Genomic DNA, 14,366 nt, shown 5'->3' with positions numbered 1-14,366 from the left:
GTCGGTTAGCTGACCAGCTGCAGGGAGGCTTCTGGAGCTTATGTCACTGTAACTTGGAACAGGGTGTCAGCCAACTGACTATTGGAGTCTCTCAGGTACCCTGAGATGAAGGGAACATGTCCAGTCTCAATTCTCAGATATCAGGGCTGGCTTCAAGCAGCAAGACAGTCCTCTGGGGCATAAGGCAGGCTTCAAGCAACAGGGCAATCCTTTGAGGAACAAGGCAGGTCTCAAGCAGCAAGGCAGTCCTCTGGGGAACAAGGCAGTCCTTCCTCTTGTAACATCCGCAGGTCCAGGAGTATACTGAAGAGTGTCTCAGAAGTCCAATATTTATACCTGGTGAGAGCCTTTGAAGTGAAGGGGTTCCCTATAGTAGTTCCAAATCTGGCTAGGGAAAGTTCTTAACGTCCCCTGTCAAGCCTTTAAGAAGACCATGATGACAACATTCTCATGTCAAGCTCCTTTGTGTATGCAAGTGGGGCAGGGAACAACCCTGCCCCAAACAATCATGGCAGTATGGCCAATACTGCCATCATGTAGGCCTCTTTGTCTCACTTTCTGGGAGGAATAAAAAAATTCCAACAGCTAATCTATTCATTCTTTGAAATTCAGGACACTGGCAGCGGTCACCAAACAGTTAGGGCGAGAAAATTCCAAATTTCTAAAAGCTGTATTTTCATAATTGTGACTTAAAATCCTACTTTACTAATAAAGATGATTTTAAATTACAATTTAGGACCCGATTACATTGTCAGCAGGAAACCAAACCACCCGACTCCTTGTTGGATTCGGTTCCAACCGATTCGCGGTCAGTCGTTCTGACAACCGAGTATGATGCTTCCCAACACCATTCAGAAGGACTCCCATTGACTTCAATGGGAGCCTGTGTTCCTACCGACAACACAGGCTCTTATGTGGAAAATGGGCATCTGAGGAAAACCTTGCACCCTATAGCAGGCATCCCATGGTGCCCGCCACACTGTGGATGGTTTTACAGATGTGTACCTTGGGTACTCCCTAGACCCACAAGTGAAGGCCTCAGGATGAAGAGGGGTCTGCTATGGGCCCCCAAAATTAGTTTCTGACAGCCTTTTCATGTCAGAAGGGCCGAGTCGGAAAGGCTGTCGGAATCCGACATCATAATCGGTTGGTCGGAAAACTGGTCCGTAGAGCTGTACGAATCGGCTCAGGCCGACTTGGGCTCTCCGAATGCTGGTCTGAACCGATTCGGAATGACTTGATGGTTCTCTTTCATCGTAATTGGTCGGTCGGAATTGTTTCCGACCAAGTCGGGCAGATGGGTTTCAAGACGATGTAGCAGATTAAGACGGTTGGTCGGAGCCTTTCTGACCAACATCATAATGAGGCCCTTATTTGAGTGCAAATACAACAGTTCTACCTGCTCCCAATCAAATGTTATCACATTAAAAGTAATAAGGTTACTCAATGTTATCCAATAGGCGAGAGAGGCCTTACAGTAGTGAAAAATGAATGTATGAGTTTTTCATTATCAGGATATGTAAAACTTAAATACACTGCATCCTGCACTATAGGCTTTTCAGTGCCTACCTTTGGGGAGACCAATATAATATGGAAGGTTTAGACATGGCAAAAGATTTATTTTGACAGGTCGAATTGGCATTTTTAAGACTACACTACAGGTGGCAATGGCAGGCCTTATACATCTTTTAAAGTGCTTGTGGAGTGGGTGGCATAATGAGTGCTGCAACCGCACTAGTTTAATTCACATGCCATGGGTACCTGTAGTACAATATATTAGGAATTTTTAAGTATATTAAATATGCCAAACAGGTGTATTCCAACTATAACATGTCTAAGGTAGTGAGCACAGGCACTTAAGAACTGGTTAGCAATGGGAACATGCAACAAAAACAAAATTCAGAAAACAGGAGGGGTATAGGCAAAATGTTTGGGGGAAGACATACCAAGTATAACAGGTCTACCAATACTGCATGCACTTAAAAAGAGGGCTTGCGATAATCATCTGACTCATAATTGAAACTGTGGGCCATATTCACAAACTGCATTTTGTAGTACGTGCTTACTTACAACTAAAAGCAACTCACAAACCTTCATGTCTAATTCTCCACCACCAGCTCTCCTGTCTTTTCTATGGGGTGTTCCTCACACATGCAAGTTTACTACGTAAGGGCTCATTACGTTGTGGTCGGTAAGCCTCCAACCACTCTTCAGAAGCTTACCGACCGACAATGTAGGTTTGCAGACCAACCGCCTAATTTCAATGTCGGCGGTTGGAGTGTAAACCGGCCGGTCAATCCGACTGTGATCCGACGGGCTCAAGGAACCCGTCGGCCAGTCAGATACCCATCATAATCCCTTACGGATGGCGTTTCTGCCTTCTGGATTATGATCTCAGTTTACGACAGCCTTTCTATGTCGGGCTTTCCAACATAGAAAGGCTGTCAGAAAGCGACTTCCACTGTGGCCTACGGTTGTTTGCCTGGGGGCACCCATTATGCCGGCCTTTAAATCCCTGCACCGTGACAGGCACCATTGGGTGCCTGCTCCACGGTGCAGGGATTTACACAAACTCCCATTTCTCTAAGGGAGCTTGTGCTGTTGGAGGTTTCTGCCCGTCGCACAAGCTCCCATAGTGAATTAGAAGTTTGTGACCACACCATGTTCGGTCACATTGTAATACGGTGTTTGGAACTGCCCACCTACGGTCTCCACACCAAGACTGTGTCAATCAGAGGCCACTCCAACCAACATCATAATGAGGGCCTTAGCAGCAAATGTTGAAATAACTAGGGGCAGCGGCTGGGAAAAGGGGAATACTTACTACTAAATGGGAGGGTTTAGGGAGAACTATGGAGGACTTTAGGAAGCACTAAGGATAGGTTTGGTGAGCAACAAACACCCACACAAAAAAGAGCTAGCTCATTATTATTCAAAAACTATATTTCTAAATGTACTACAGCCAAAAAGCTCTACAAACAATAGTAAAGTTTATCTAGCTCAGACCAGGAGTATGTCCAGCACCACACATGGCCAACCACTAGCATTTCAAACCCCTCCTATAGAAAATAAAGGAGGCAAAGAACTTAAAATAGATTCTCATACAAAATAATGTTTAAATACATTATTTTCCTTCAACTTTTTAAAATTTACATACATTAATTTCAATGTTAAAAAATGTATAGAAATATTATTTTATAGTAAACTATTTTGATAACTTTTAAATTAATAAATACATGTATTTTTTTCAAGTCAATTAAATGTATTTTATGCATACCATTTTGTAATTTTTAATACATAATAAGTCAATATAAACATTTTCATTCAGGTGGGATTTTTTAAATAAATCATTTAAAAATACCTTTATGCATTAGGTTGTATTTAAATTAAGTACATATGTAATTTTAAATAAAGAGTTGTAGCATTTTCCATTTTGTTACATATTTAAAATAAATATATAAAATTAATTGAAATTCATTTATAACATATTTCTTTTACTAATCTACTTTAAAGTTTAATACACTTTTAAAATGTTAAATATTGTTTGCTATAGGTAGATCTTTGCCCCATTGATTTAGACATCTGCCTACATGTGAAAAGTTAGTTGTAGTTACCTTAAAGTATTAACTTAATTTTTAATTTAATATTTAGTTAACTTAAATATATTAAAGTAAAATAAAATTAATTAAAAACATATTTTTTGAAAAATCCCACTAAAATAAAATGTCTGTTTTTAATTATCATGTACCAGAAGTTACAAAACTTAGGGCCTCATTACGATCATGGTGGGACTGCTACGAATAGGCTATTGGTGGCGGCCATTTTCCGCTCGCCAAGTTACAATGGCAGGCGGTTCAGTGGTGGTCGGACTACCACACATCTGATGGGCTTCTTGAGCCTGCTGGTGCATCGGAGGCCTTTAAATCCCTAAAATGGTGGTGCTTACCAGGCACCGCCGTAGGGATTAGGATGAAACCTCCCCGCGTGCTTTTCCATTCACCCGCCATGGAAAGGCTGGCGGGGATAGACATGGGGGCCTGTAGCGGGCACCCCTTTGTCTTGGGCCCTTGATTGTGGGTGTGGGGGGCACCTATGTTGCCCCCGACAGTTCCCTGTACCAAAGGACTGCATGGTGCCTGTCACATAGTACTGGGATGTGTTACACATCACTTTTTTCCATTGCGGCAGGTGCTGCAGCCAGCAGCACCCCTCCTGATGGAAACCAAAGACAATGCGACCGCCATGGTGGCAGTCGCATTGTAATTTGTCCTGTGGGACCCCCAACATTATGCCGGGCGGTCCCCAACTCTGTTAGGATGGCAGGCCCTTGATTGTAGGTGTGGGGGCACCTATGTTGCCCCCAACAGTTCCCTGTACCAAGGCACAGGCACCGCATGGTGCCTGTCACATCCCTTTTTTCCATTGCAGCAGATGCTGCAGCCAGCAGCACCCGCTGCAGCTTGTGCTCAAGAGCGAGCGGGTTAAAAACCCTGCTGCTCTACACGAAGCAAAGTTTTCTGCACTCTGCGAGCTCCGCGGAGTGCAGAAAACTCTGAAAACACTGCGCACGGAGCAGCGTTCCTGCTCAGGCCTGCATAATATTGATTTATATATTATAATTGTATGAAATATTGTTTTCTAGTTAGTTTGATAAATGTAAGTTATTTTAGTATCATAAGTTATTATTATTATAATAATACTTGTGTTTAATTAGTTTTAGTTTATTTAGTAGCAGGTTGCTGTGTTTTCAGGGGCTACGGGTGGGAAATTTCTTAAATACATATTATTCTTTTTAATTTCTGATTATTTTTTTACATAATCGCATTTTTTAATTGACTATTAAATATTCAAAGTATTTAACTGAAGAATTGTTCTTTTAATTAATTGTTGATTGTTTGGTCTGGGACCAGTGGCACCACAATGCCCCTGACATGCTTTTCTTCATGAAACCTGGCTGAACCACGCATTGCCACCTGGCATTACCACAGCCATCCCCCTGGCTACAATATTGCCAGGCAAGACAGACTTCACAAGCCCAGAGGAGAAATCACCATTATCCACAAGAACACCAATCAGCTGCTCCACATCCACAGATAGGTCATCCTCCAACATGGAACACTTGTCATTCAAGCTCCACATCACAGTCAGCTTCACCCTAAAAGGCACTCTTATCTAAGACCACCAGGACTGCGCACTAACTTCACAGACACCATCATGGACTTCATCCCCTCACTCGCCCTCGACTATAGCAATTACGTCCTACTCAAAGATCAGAACTTCCACCTGGAAGCCCATTCTGACCCCGAACTAAAGACAACTCCTTGAAGACCTTGGAAGCCTGGGCCTCATCCAACAAGTAAAGGGACCTAACCATGTCACCTTACGCCTTCTACACCCTAGTTCACCAAGTTCAGCACCATCCAAGTCGACAAATCCACAATAGTCCCCTGGACAGGCCAGACCCTTGTCAAATTCAGCACCCTGGCCCCACGCACTTGCACCACCGCCAGACTGGCTCACAGAAACTGGAACAGTATCACTGACAAGGACTGGAAAACCACTCTCATCACCCACTGATCCAAACACAAAGACAGACTCCCAAAAACGATGAAGAATTTCAACAATTGGATCACCTCCAAAGCAGGCTCCCTGGCCTCTCTCAAACACACCAATACAACAAGATTGAGACCACAGGCCAGTTGGTATGTGGAGGAACTAAGACTGATGAAAGGTCACTACAAATAAACTGGAGTGCAAATGAAGAAACCCGATTCAGACCCTTCAACGTTCACCAAATACAGGCTGTTCTCCCTGCTACTATTCCTGGCCAAGGTCTTAGAGAAAATTATCAACAGACACCTCTCTGACTACCTCTACATCCACTAACGACTCATTACCACTCAGTCTGGTTTCAAACCCAAACACATCACGGAAACTGCCCTCATCGCTGCCATGGATGACAACCGAATGACTGGGCAGGCTCTCCACAGTATTTAGCACAGTCTCCCACTCTATCCTCATCCAAAACCTATACAACACCCAAATCCACGGACAGGCACTCTAATGGGTCTTCTCCTTCCTGATTTGAAGGACCAAGGCAGTCAGCCTGGCACCATACACCTTGGATGCCTACAACCTCATCTGCCAAGATTCGCAAGAATCCTCACTGAGCCCAAACCTTTTCGATATTGTTAAATTTTACAAATTAAGAACAACCAGGACAACAAAAAACTAATTCCAGGCATTTTCAGAAAAGGACCAAATTCATTAATTTGCCTAGGAAACAATTGCAAATGCTCCTTTTAATTTAACATGTTCTCAAAGAAACCAAACAATTTCAAGCGCTTTTTTCAAAGGCGTCAAACAAAGAACATCCTACATTTCAAGGTTCCAGTCAATTCCAACCTTTAAACACACTGTTCTACTATTAACCCTTCCTCTGCTTTTCCTATACTTATTTTGCATGATACAAACCATATCCTTTTTCTGCCACTGTCTGGTAAGTTTCCCACTTATCTTTGCAATAATTTTATTCTGACAGGTTAACATTGCAGCTGTACTTTTGACTTCAAACAACCGTGTCTCTCATGTCTCAAATTCACACTGCAACTGAACATACTTTGTATACATTTCTTAATATACACTTGAAAGGAATCCAGCCCTTTCTGCCTAACGTAGCAAATTATTTATAAGCACTTTTTACAAAACACACTTAAACACACACTCCAATTCTCACTCAACCCAGCACAATTAGCTCACTCGGGGGCTAGCACACCATATGGGCTACCTCCCATCCAAATATATACATATATCAATTGGTATCTGAGAGTCCGCTTTTAATTTCTATAAAACATATTTCTTCTCCTTTCAAATCAACGCTCACATCCTACAACCGACTATGCCAAAAAGGTTTAGAATGTGGCTTCTCACCAATAATCCACACCAAATCCCTGTACTCCCACCTGGGAGGCAATTTACCACTGCACTTTTGAATAATATACACTTTTAAGCATGTCTTACAACCCCTGGCACAGCAAGGTTTCAACACCAAACAAACAGCACCTTTTGAAAAGGAGTTTTATTTAACAAAATGCACAGACTCTATCACTTTTAGAGTAAGGCTTGCAGTTTATTACATAATACTTTCTAAACAAAGGCTGTCTCAGATACCAAATGCATTAGATTTAAATATATGTAGCAAACTTATAATCTAAAAGCATGAATCAATAACTGAGCAAACTATAATACTGATTAATAAACAAGCAATAACTGATATAAGATAAGATACACTGGACGTCCTGCATGAGATCGGAAAGTTATATATATACACACCTCAAATGATCACAGTCACTGAACCACAAAACTCAATACATCACCTGATGCATTCACTGCCCACTTCTGGCCGGGGGAAGTCTTCACACAGCCGGGGATCAGAGCTCAGCAATCAGAGTTCAATCCGAGATAGACACATCTGCACTCACTTGCAATCCAAACTCCCAAACTTCCCCCAGACCAGTGAAGGCTCCCTTTTTTAATACAAATCCAAACATAGCGAAGCTTCTAGCAATCCTCGCCCCCTCGTTCTCATGAGAGCCCGTACCAGTCTGCTCCAAGGCCACAGAATCGGTTGATCAGGCCTTTGCTATGGCTTCCAGACGGACCATGTACATTCCTCTGATAAGAACCGGTTTTATTTTGTCAGTAAAGTGTGAAAAACAGGAGGAAGAGCTGAACATGCCCTCCCCACTTTGCAGCTACGTGCAAGCACAGCATGAAAATGGAGTTAGTTAGGCCATGCATACAGAAAGGCCCAAAGCAAGATGGAATTGAAAAGCAAGATGGCATGATAGCATGTCAAAGCTAAGCACTACCATACAGCAAGGTAAAGTCAGAAAACATCAAACCATGTCAGAGCCAATAGTAAGAACTCATAATTCTCACCAACGTACAATACAATACACATTCCTGCCCAACTGCACGCTTTCAAATGCACATCCCACATGCTCCGCTCTTGGCAAGCTCCCACTGAAAGACAGCAGGATTACAGGACAGAAATGAAGCAGGCATATGCAGGACCATCCTACATTAAGGCTAGGGTAAAATAACACACTAAAGTCAGTTAAAATGGTGGTGGTTGAGGGTCATCATAGGATGCCAAAATCACAAGAGTTGCTCTTTTATTATACAGCTAAAGGCTCTGCACTCTGCTCCCCCCCAACTAATGACCTCACTGTTCCAACTAGCCACTTGCGGCCCAATAGTGGATTTCCACACCAGCGCTATCTGTCTCTTAGCTAGGCCTAATGCCAGGTTTATGAATCAATTCTCCACCTTCTGTTTAGGATGACGTGGGAATAGCCCTAACAAACAGACTTCTATAGTCAGCGCCAGGTCCCTCCCCAGTGCATCTTTTATCTTAGCCTGGATTCCTTCCCAGTACACTAGTACAAGGCCACAACTCCATGTCATGTGTATAAAACCGGCATCCACATACGCACACCTCAGATACTTTCTCATCTCACCCCCATATGTAACATTGAGTCTATGAGGTGTCTATGAGGTGTCATATGCACCATATGAATATAGTTGAATTGTGTATATTTAAGTCTGGTGTTCCTCGATATTTTCTTGTGAGATCTTAGTACCATCCCATTCTCCATCTGTGAATTCCCTGTCTACCGTCTTCCCTGTATTTGTGGTGCCATTTCACTTGGTGCCCCGCTTTGCCCAATGTGTTCAGCGCATGCAGTACAGGGTGAGTCGCTGGCTCGTGTCTACCTCGTGTCTACCTCTATCTAACCCATACTTCATGACAGTTACTTTATTAAGGGGCTGTTGTTCTTCTTTCCTATTTACTTGCATTTTATCCAATTCGAGACGTAAATTTTGCAGTAGAAAATCCTCAAATGCATGGAGCCACACACAAACAAGAACACAATGAAAAGAGGGAGCACTGACGTGCTCAATCCAGGAAGACAACTGGGGGAGCCAGGAGAACCAATTTGAAAACCACTCTTGCTCAGGGGTACCTCCCTCCTCATGCATGCCTCTTTGTAAACTGTGCAGTGTTTGGATGGCAAGAGTCAATGTTCCATTATCCAGTTCATTCCCTTAAAAGCGGAGCAGGATGCACCAATCTTGGCACAAACCCCTCCCTCCATCATGGTCATTAAGTCTAACACATACCAATGCTGCATCACCATGAGGTGAATTGTTATAAGCTCTTCTTAGATCGAATTAAGGGCAAGCTCAGTGCAGTTCATTATTTTAAGCATTTTCTATCTTGTGATTTGAAGCTAGAGGGCTTTGGCTTTCACCTGCATGGTGAAGAAGGGTATTGACCCTCCTCTCGATACTTGTGAGTACAAGAACAGTCTCAATTCTTCTGGAATATCCCTGTACAGAGCCCATCCAAAATAATCTGCAGTTCTTTTTTTCTATTTTTTAATCAGCCTGATGCAGCAAAGATGTCTTCTTCCTTAGCGTGTGTTGGTAGAAGTCCGATAGTTCTTCTCTGGAAATAACCAGGGTTGGGTTGCGTATGGTGACAAGAGAATAAAGTCCACTCCATTTGGGGAAAAGGTGAGAGTAGGCAAACTCACCACTCCGCCATGACATATCCATCAGCGTGGAGGTGCCCCATTGCATAACTGCAATGTGCAGGATTGTACCACAGTTTTTATACGTGCCCAGTGGAAGCATTCCTTTACCTCTGAAACATAAGGAAAATAGTGTAAGTTCCTGTACAATTATGGGTGTCCCCTTCCCTTCCCTCGGTCCAGCGGGCTAGCAGGTGGCAGAATTGCCACGCAAAGGTCTCCACTTCCTCTCTGGCCACTTTCTCCCTTGGGGTCAGACAATATATATAGTGTGTTCTGGTGGAGCAGCATACGCCTTCGAGACTGCTCCCTTCATGCACGTACAAAGGTGTCATCCTGTTTTTCCTATGTCTTGGTTAGGTCAGCACCAGGCTACCTTGTTCCCTGATTTCCAAGTCAGCCCGCTCCTTCATTGGGAATTTGGTGAGGCACAGATCCAAAAGCCTCTCATCCAAATCTACCTCTGACTCGTTCCGATGTGCCTACCCCCACTCTCCTCATGTAGGGGGCACACTGCTCTGTGTTCTTGCTGTGCTTCCCGAGAACAAGCTCTTTCTCAATCCCTCCTTAGCTCATGCCTTTTTTCTATATCCCATTTAGGTTGCCTCCATTACTCTGAGCTATGCACTGTTCTTTTTGGTCGGGCTTCTCCCTCAAATTTGCTCTCTGTTGTTTCCTCAGCTAAATAGGCAAAGTCCTGTAACACCACCCTCGTCATCAGATCCCGGAGAGCTGGGGCCCCCTTCCTCACTCCCTCTAGCGGTTTCACTGTCTAGGACCACTACAAACCTCTCTGTCACTCATGTGTGGTCACCAAAATCAGTGAGGGTGTGTGTTCGCTGCACCGCTTAGGTTCTATGTGTCAGGCACGACAGACAGGGGATTGAACTTCTGGGAGCCCTTGCACCGGACTGGGGTTGTGCCTGGGCTTAAGCCCTCATTGTTTGTTGGGGTGCCTGCTGACTTCTTCAACTGGTGAATCAGAGTATCCAAATGTGGGGGGAGAGGGCGAGAGCCCATCCATACCTGCATATGGTGGGGAAGTTGCCATAACCTTGTTTGCTATCCGTAGTGCTCGACTGTCGATCTGGGTCTCCTTGAAGATGACCCATTGTTCTAATAATGCCTCTCTATCATCTTTCGTTGAACCTGGTTTGTATGTATGTTCTCATGTGTTCAAGTATGTTAGTGTCAAAAGTTCCCTTCTTTGGCCAAGGAAATGTATATGCCTTCATGTGCGTCATTCTTGGCAAATGTGGTTAAGTTTTTTAGCCTGTGTGGGGACCGGGTTTGATATGTTTTAATGGTGTCGTCATGATAAGTTTGGTTGTTTTAGAGTACAAGAAACCTTAGCTTCTTTGTTTAGGGACTCTCTGGCTTCAATCTAAATCATCGGGAAAATATATACGGGGTTAGCTGCTTCTAATTACATAACTAAGAGCTCAGCGCTATGTACAGATGCCTCAATAATTCAACATGAACATTTCATAAACACAAATAACAATTCATATGAAGGGTTACGACATAGAAAAAGGGCTATTTATCAAGAAAACAGTATCTGAATAATATTGACTTCTGGCATAAATTACAGTTGGTGATAAAATAGCAGCATCTTCATATGAAACATTGGGTCATTGACAAAACAGTTTGCAGTAATTTAACAACACCACAACAGCATACATATAACTCACATCAACAATCATACCATGTATCACACCCAGGGGCTATGCATACCATCAGTATCATGCCCAGCGGTCCAAGCGGCCAACATCTAAAAAAAACTGACAGAGAAAAATTGACTATGTAAAAAAAAAAAAATTCTGTAGCCGCTCCCAGCACATGGTATCCTGTGACCAGGGGAAGCCCTGTGTGGTACACGTAATCAAGTGAGCCCAATAGTTTGTCAACTCCAGGATAAAGGCAATAACAATAGTTCGTCGAAAAAAAGTAATTTCTTTAGAACCACAGGCCCCTCTTGGCAAACACAAGTTACACCTAATCTCCCTTTTTTCCTATATGCCCAAATTGCCCCTTGTTCCACACTCAGGGGCTAAGCATGCCATCTATGCCACTCCCAGCGGTCCAAACATACAGACTGTGTAATGCCCACCGGAAACCACGTATCACTTGTGTTACGCCCTGCGGTCCAAACGACCAACACCTCTCCTTTTAGACTAAAAATAAGATTGATCTGTTGACTCTGACAATAAATTCAATACATATTCACCTTTCCAAGAGTGCTGACTATCGAATAAAGGTGACTTCCGCTGGATCGCCTTCGAGGCCGGCTTCAGCTAGGCCATATTAAATAAGTTATATGTTCACGTTATCTTTTTATGCTTCTCCATAGTTTGCCATGCACAACATGCTTTACTAAGGTTGTGATGTAATCTCTTACCCACTGTGACAGCTGCTTCAGGACATACCTCTGCCCTGCAGATTCAACAGAACTTCCAATCAATGGCAGTGTCTGCTAACCTTCCTTGTAACGCAAATGTGAATCCATCCGGGTGGGGTCCCCTTCTTTTGGCTACAGTCAGGTTTGAGGGAGCAATCAGCTCCAATTGTGTCTCGCCAAAATGTTGCTTGACATGAAATACCTTTAAAAAACAAGAGACAAGAGGCATTTGGCAAATCGGGAACAGTTTGTTTAATTAAACAATAAAGCTGGGAGCACAGGCACAGGTTTTGAGGACTGTCTCAATTTACAATTGGTCTAACACAGACCTTAATACCGTTAATTAAATGTAATAAAATGTTTCTGGCTATCCTTTTTCAGCAAGGGATGTGTACTGTCTTTGGAGCCATAAATTAAGGTATTGAATGAGGTATCCAAGTGGGCCTCGACCATGTATGGACACAATACAGCCAGTGGGTAACGTGTCAAGATGTCCGGCATTGAGAGCATGTGACCACTGAGTGTACTGTGTGTGCTGTGTCTTGATTGGCTAAGTGTTCCTAACTTCATGTGTCATCTGGCTTTATGGTGTCTTGGGAACATGTGCGCCCCTCTGGCCATATGTGCTTCATTGTGGTCAATCTCCCTGGAATATTGTGGTGTCACTGCGCCTATCTGTGGAACCAATCTGGGATTTCCTGTTCACGCATTTGTCTGCTCTCTACGTGCTACTTCACCTGTCATCTGTCAATCAGTGACCTCAAGCCTGGGTCCCAGGGCCTGCCTGACAACGTATTTTTGAGTTGGGGGTTAGTGTGGAGTTCACAAAGGATGAATTTGTCACTAAAGATGCAATTTCGTTTTTTACATGAATGTACCATTATTCATATTGACATCGATTTTCTCAATATTAACATGTGTATGTACAGATGTTAACTAACATGGCTGAGAGAAGTGAACTATAATGCACAGCAATTGCAACCTTTGAACAGGTTGATTTCTCTGAACAAATTCTCATGGGTAGCATTTAATTGCACAATAATAATACTAGTCAATTGCAATCCTCAAATATTCTTTTTAATATTATTACATTGCAATATTAGTACTACTGCTGCTGTTACAACTGCTACTACTACCACTAATAATAAGTATAAGATAATTATTATCATTTTAATACTATCATTAGTGACTCGGGTTGACCTGGAATTGGTTAGAGCCATTTTAGTGTCGATGTTGTAAATTCTCATCGTTAGCCTTTCAACAAGAGCAATGTGAGAGGTGGCAATTGTGGTCAATAATTGCAAACGCTGGCTGGTGACCTTTATCTATGGGGATAAAAACATTCTATCTGATATCTGCCAATGTTTCGTATCCTCTTATGTGCCTTAATCAGTTTGAAAGAATGAATGTACAAGTTCGTATGGTGCAGAGAGAACAAACCTTCCAGCTGTTCGTGTGCGGGCTTCCAAGGCCTGAGAGCAATCACCATTTCCATCTGCCTTTCACTCATTTCCTTCCAGGACTACTTCAGCGAAAATTCGCCAGTACACTTCTTGCATTCTGTAAAACTCCAAACAGATTCTGGGTGTATCTCATCTTCCTAACTCTGCGCTAGGTAACAAGCTAACCCTGTGAAGAAGCTGAAGACTGCACCTTGTGATGCACGTGGGTGGCTGCCAGGCTATTACAAAATATGATACAGAGGAAGTGCTATTGCTTTGCACGATGGAAAGTAAAGTGGTTTGGTGAAGCCACTGATGCTTCACACCACAGCAGAGAACAAATAGCAAGTTGACCGTAGCTTCCGCCTTACACTCAAAGAAAGAAAAACAAGACCCATCGCCCACCTCCCAAAGCGAGATGGACATTTAAACACTATGCGGCACATACATCAAGGTAGGCTTTTACGATTCCTTAATTGCGATTATTAAGGAATCGCAATTAATGAATTGCAAAAGCTTCTGCATGTAGAAATTGCCCAAAAAAATAGCGATTTCTAAACATTCCTTGTTTTCGAATCGCAAATTTCGAGTCGCAATTAAGAAATGTCTTCCCATGCATTCCTATGGGCCTAGAGTGCCATAGGAATAAATGGGAATTGCATTCGCAATTTGCAAGTACCAAATAGATACTCGCAAATTGCGCAAGCAATTTCAAGGGTGCAAGGGTTCCAAAAGGATACCATATTGCACCTCTGAAATCGGCATATGAGTACATGTTGCACATGCACATGCCCCAAGGGCATGTGTGTGTGTAAAATGGAACTTTGACAAATGCACTTCAGTGTATTTTTCAAAGTTTTAGCAAATTACGATCAAGTACAAATTGATGGTAATTTGCGATTCCTATTAGCGAAATCGCTAGATGTT

General features: G+C 42.9%; 1 long non-coding RNA gene across 1 annotated transcript; it reads right to left on the bottom strand.

Moving 5' to 3' along the window:
* Positions 1 to 7,108: 7,108 nt before the first annotated feature.
* On the bottom strand, positions 7,109 to 13,591 carry LOC144827716 (uncharacterized). Its single transcript, XR_013610326.1, has 3 exons — positions 13,438 to 13,591; positions 11,998 to 12,199; positions 7,109 to 9,712 (listed from the first exon to the last, which is right to left on the bottom strand). It is a non-coding gene; the product is annotated as an uncharacterized LOC144827716 (long non-coding RNA).
* Positions 13,592 to 14,366: the final 775 nt, after the last annotated feature.

The sequence above is a fragment of the Lissotriton helveticus genome, chromosome 4_1, assembly GCF_964261635.1.
Source record: "Lissotriton helveticus chromosome 4_1, aLisHel1.1, whole genome shotgun sequence".
Classification (NCBI taxonomy): domain Eukaryota; kingdom Metazoa; phylum Chordata; class Amphibia; order Caudata; family Salamandridae; genus Lissotriton; species Lissotriton helveticus.
Note: the sequence above shows the minus strand (reverse complement) of the source record. Positions and strands in the feature narration are given on the sequence as shown.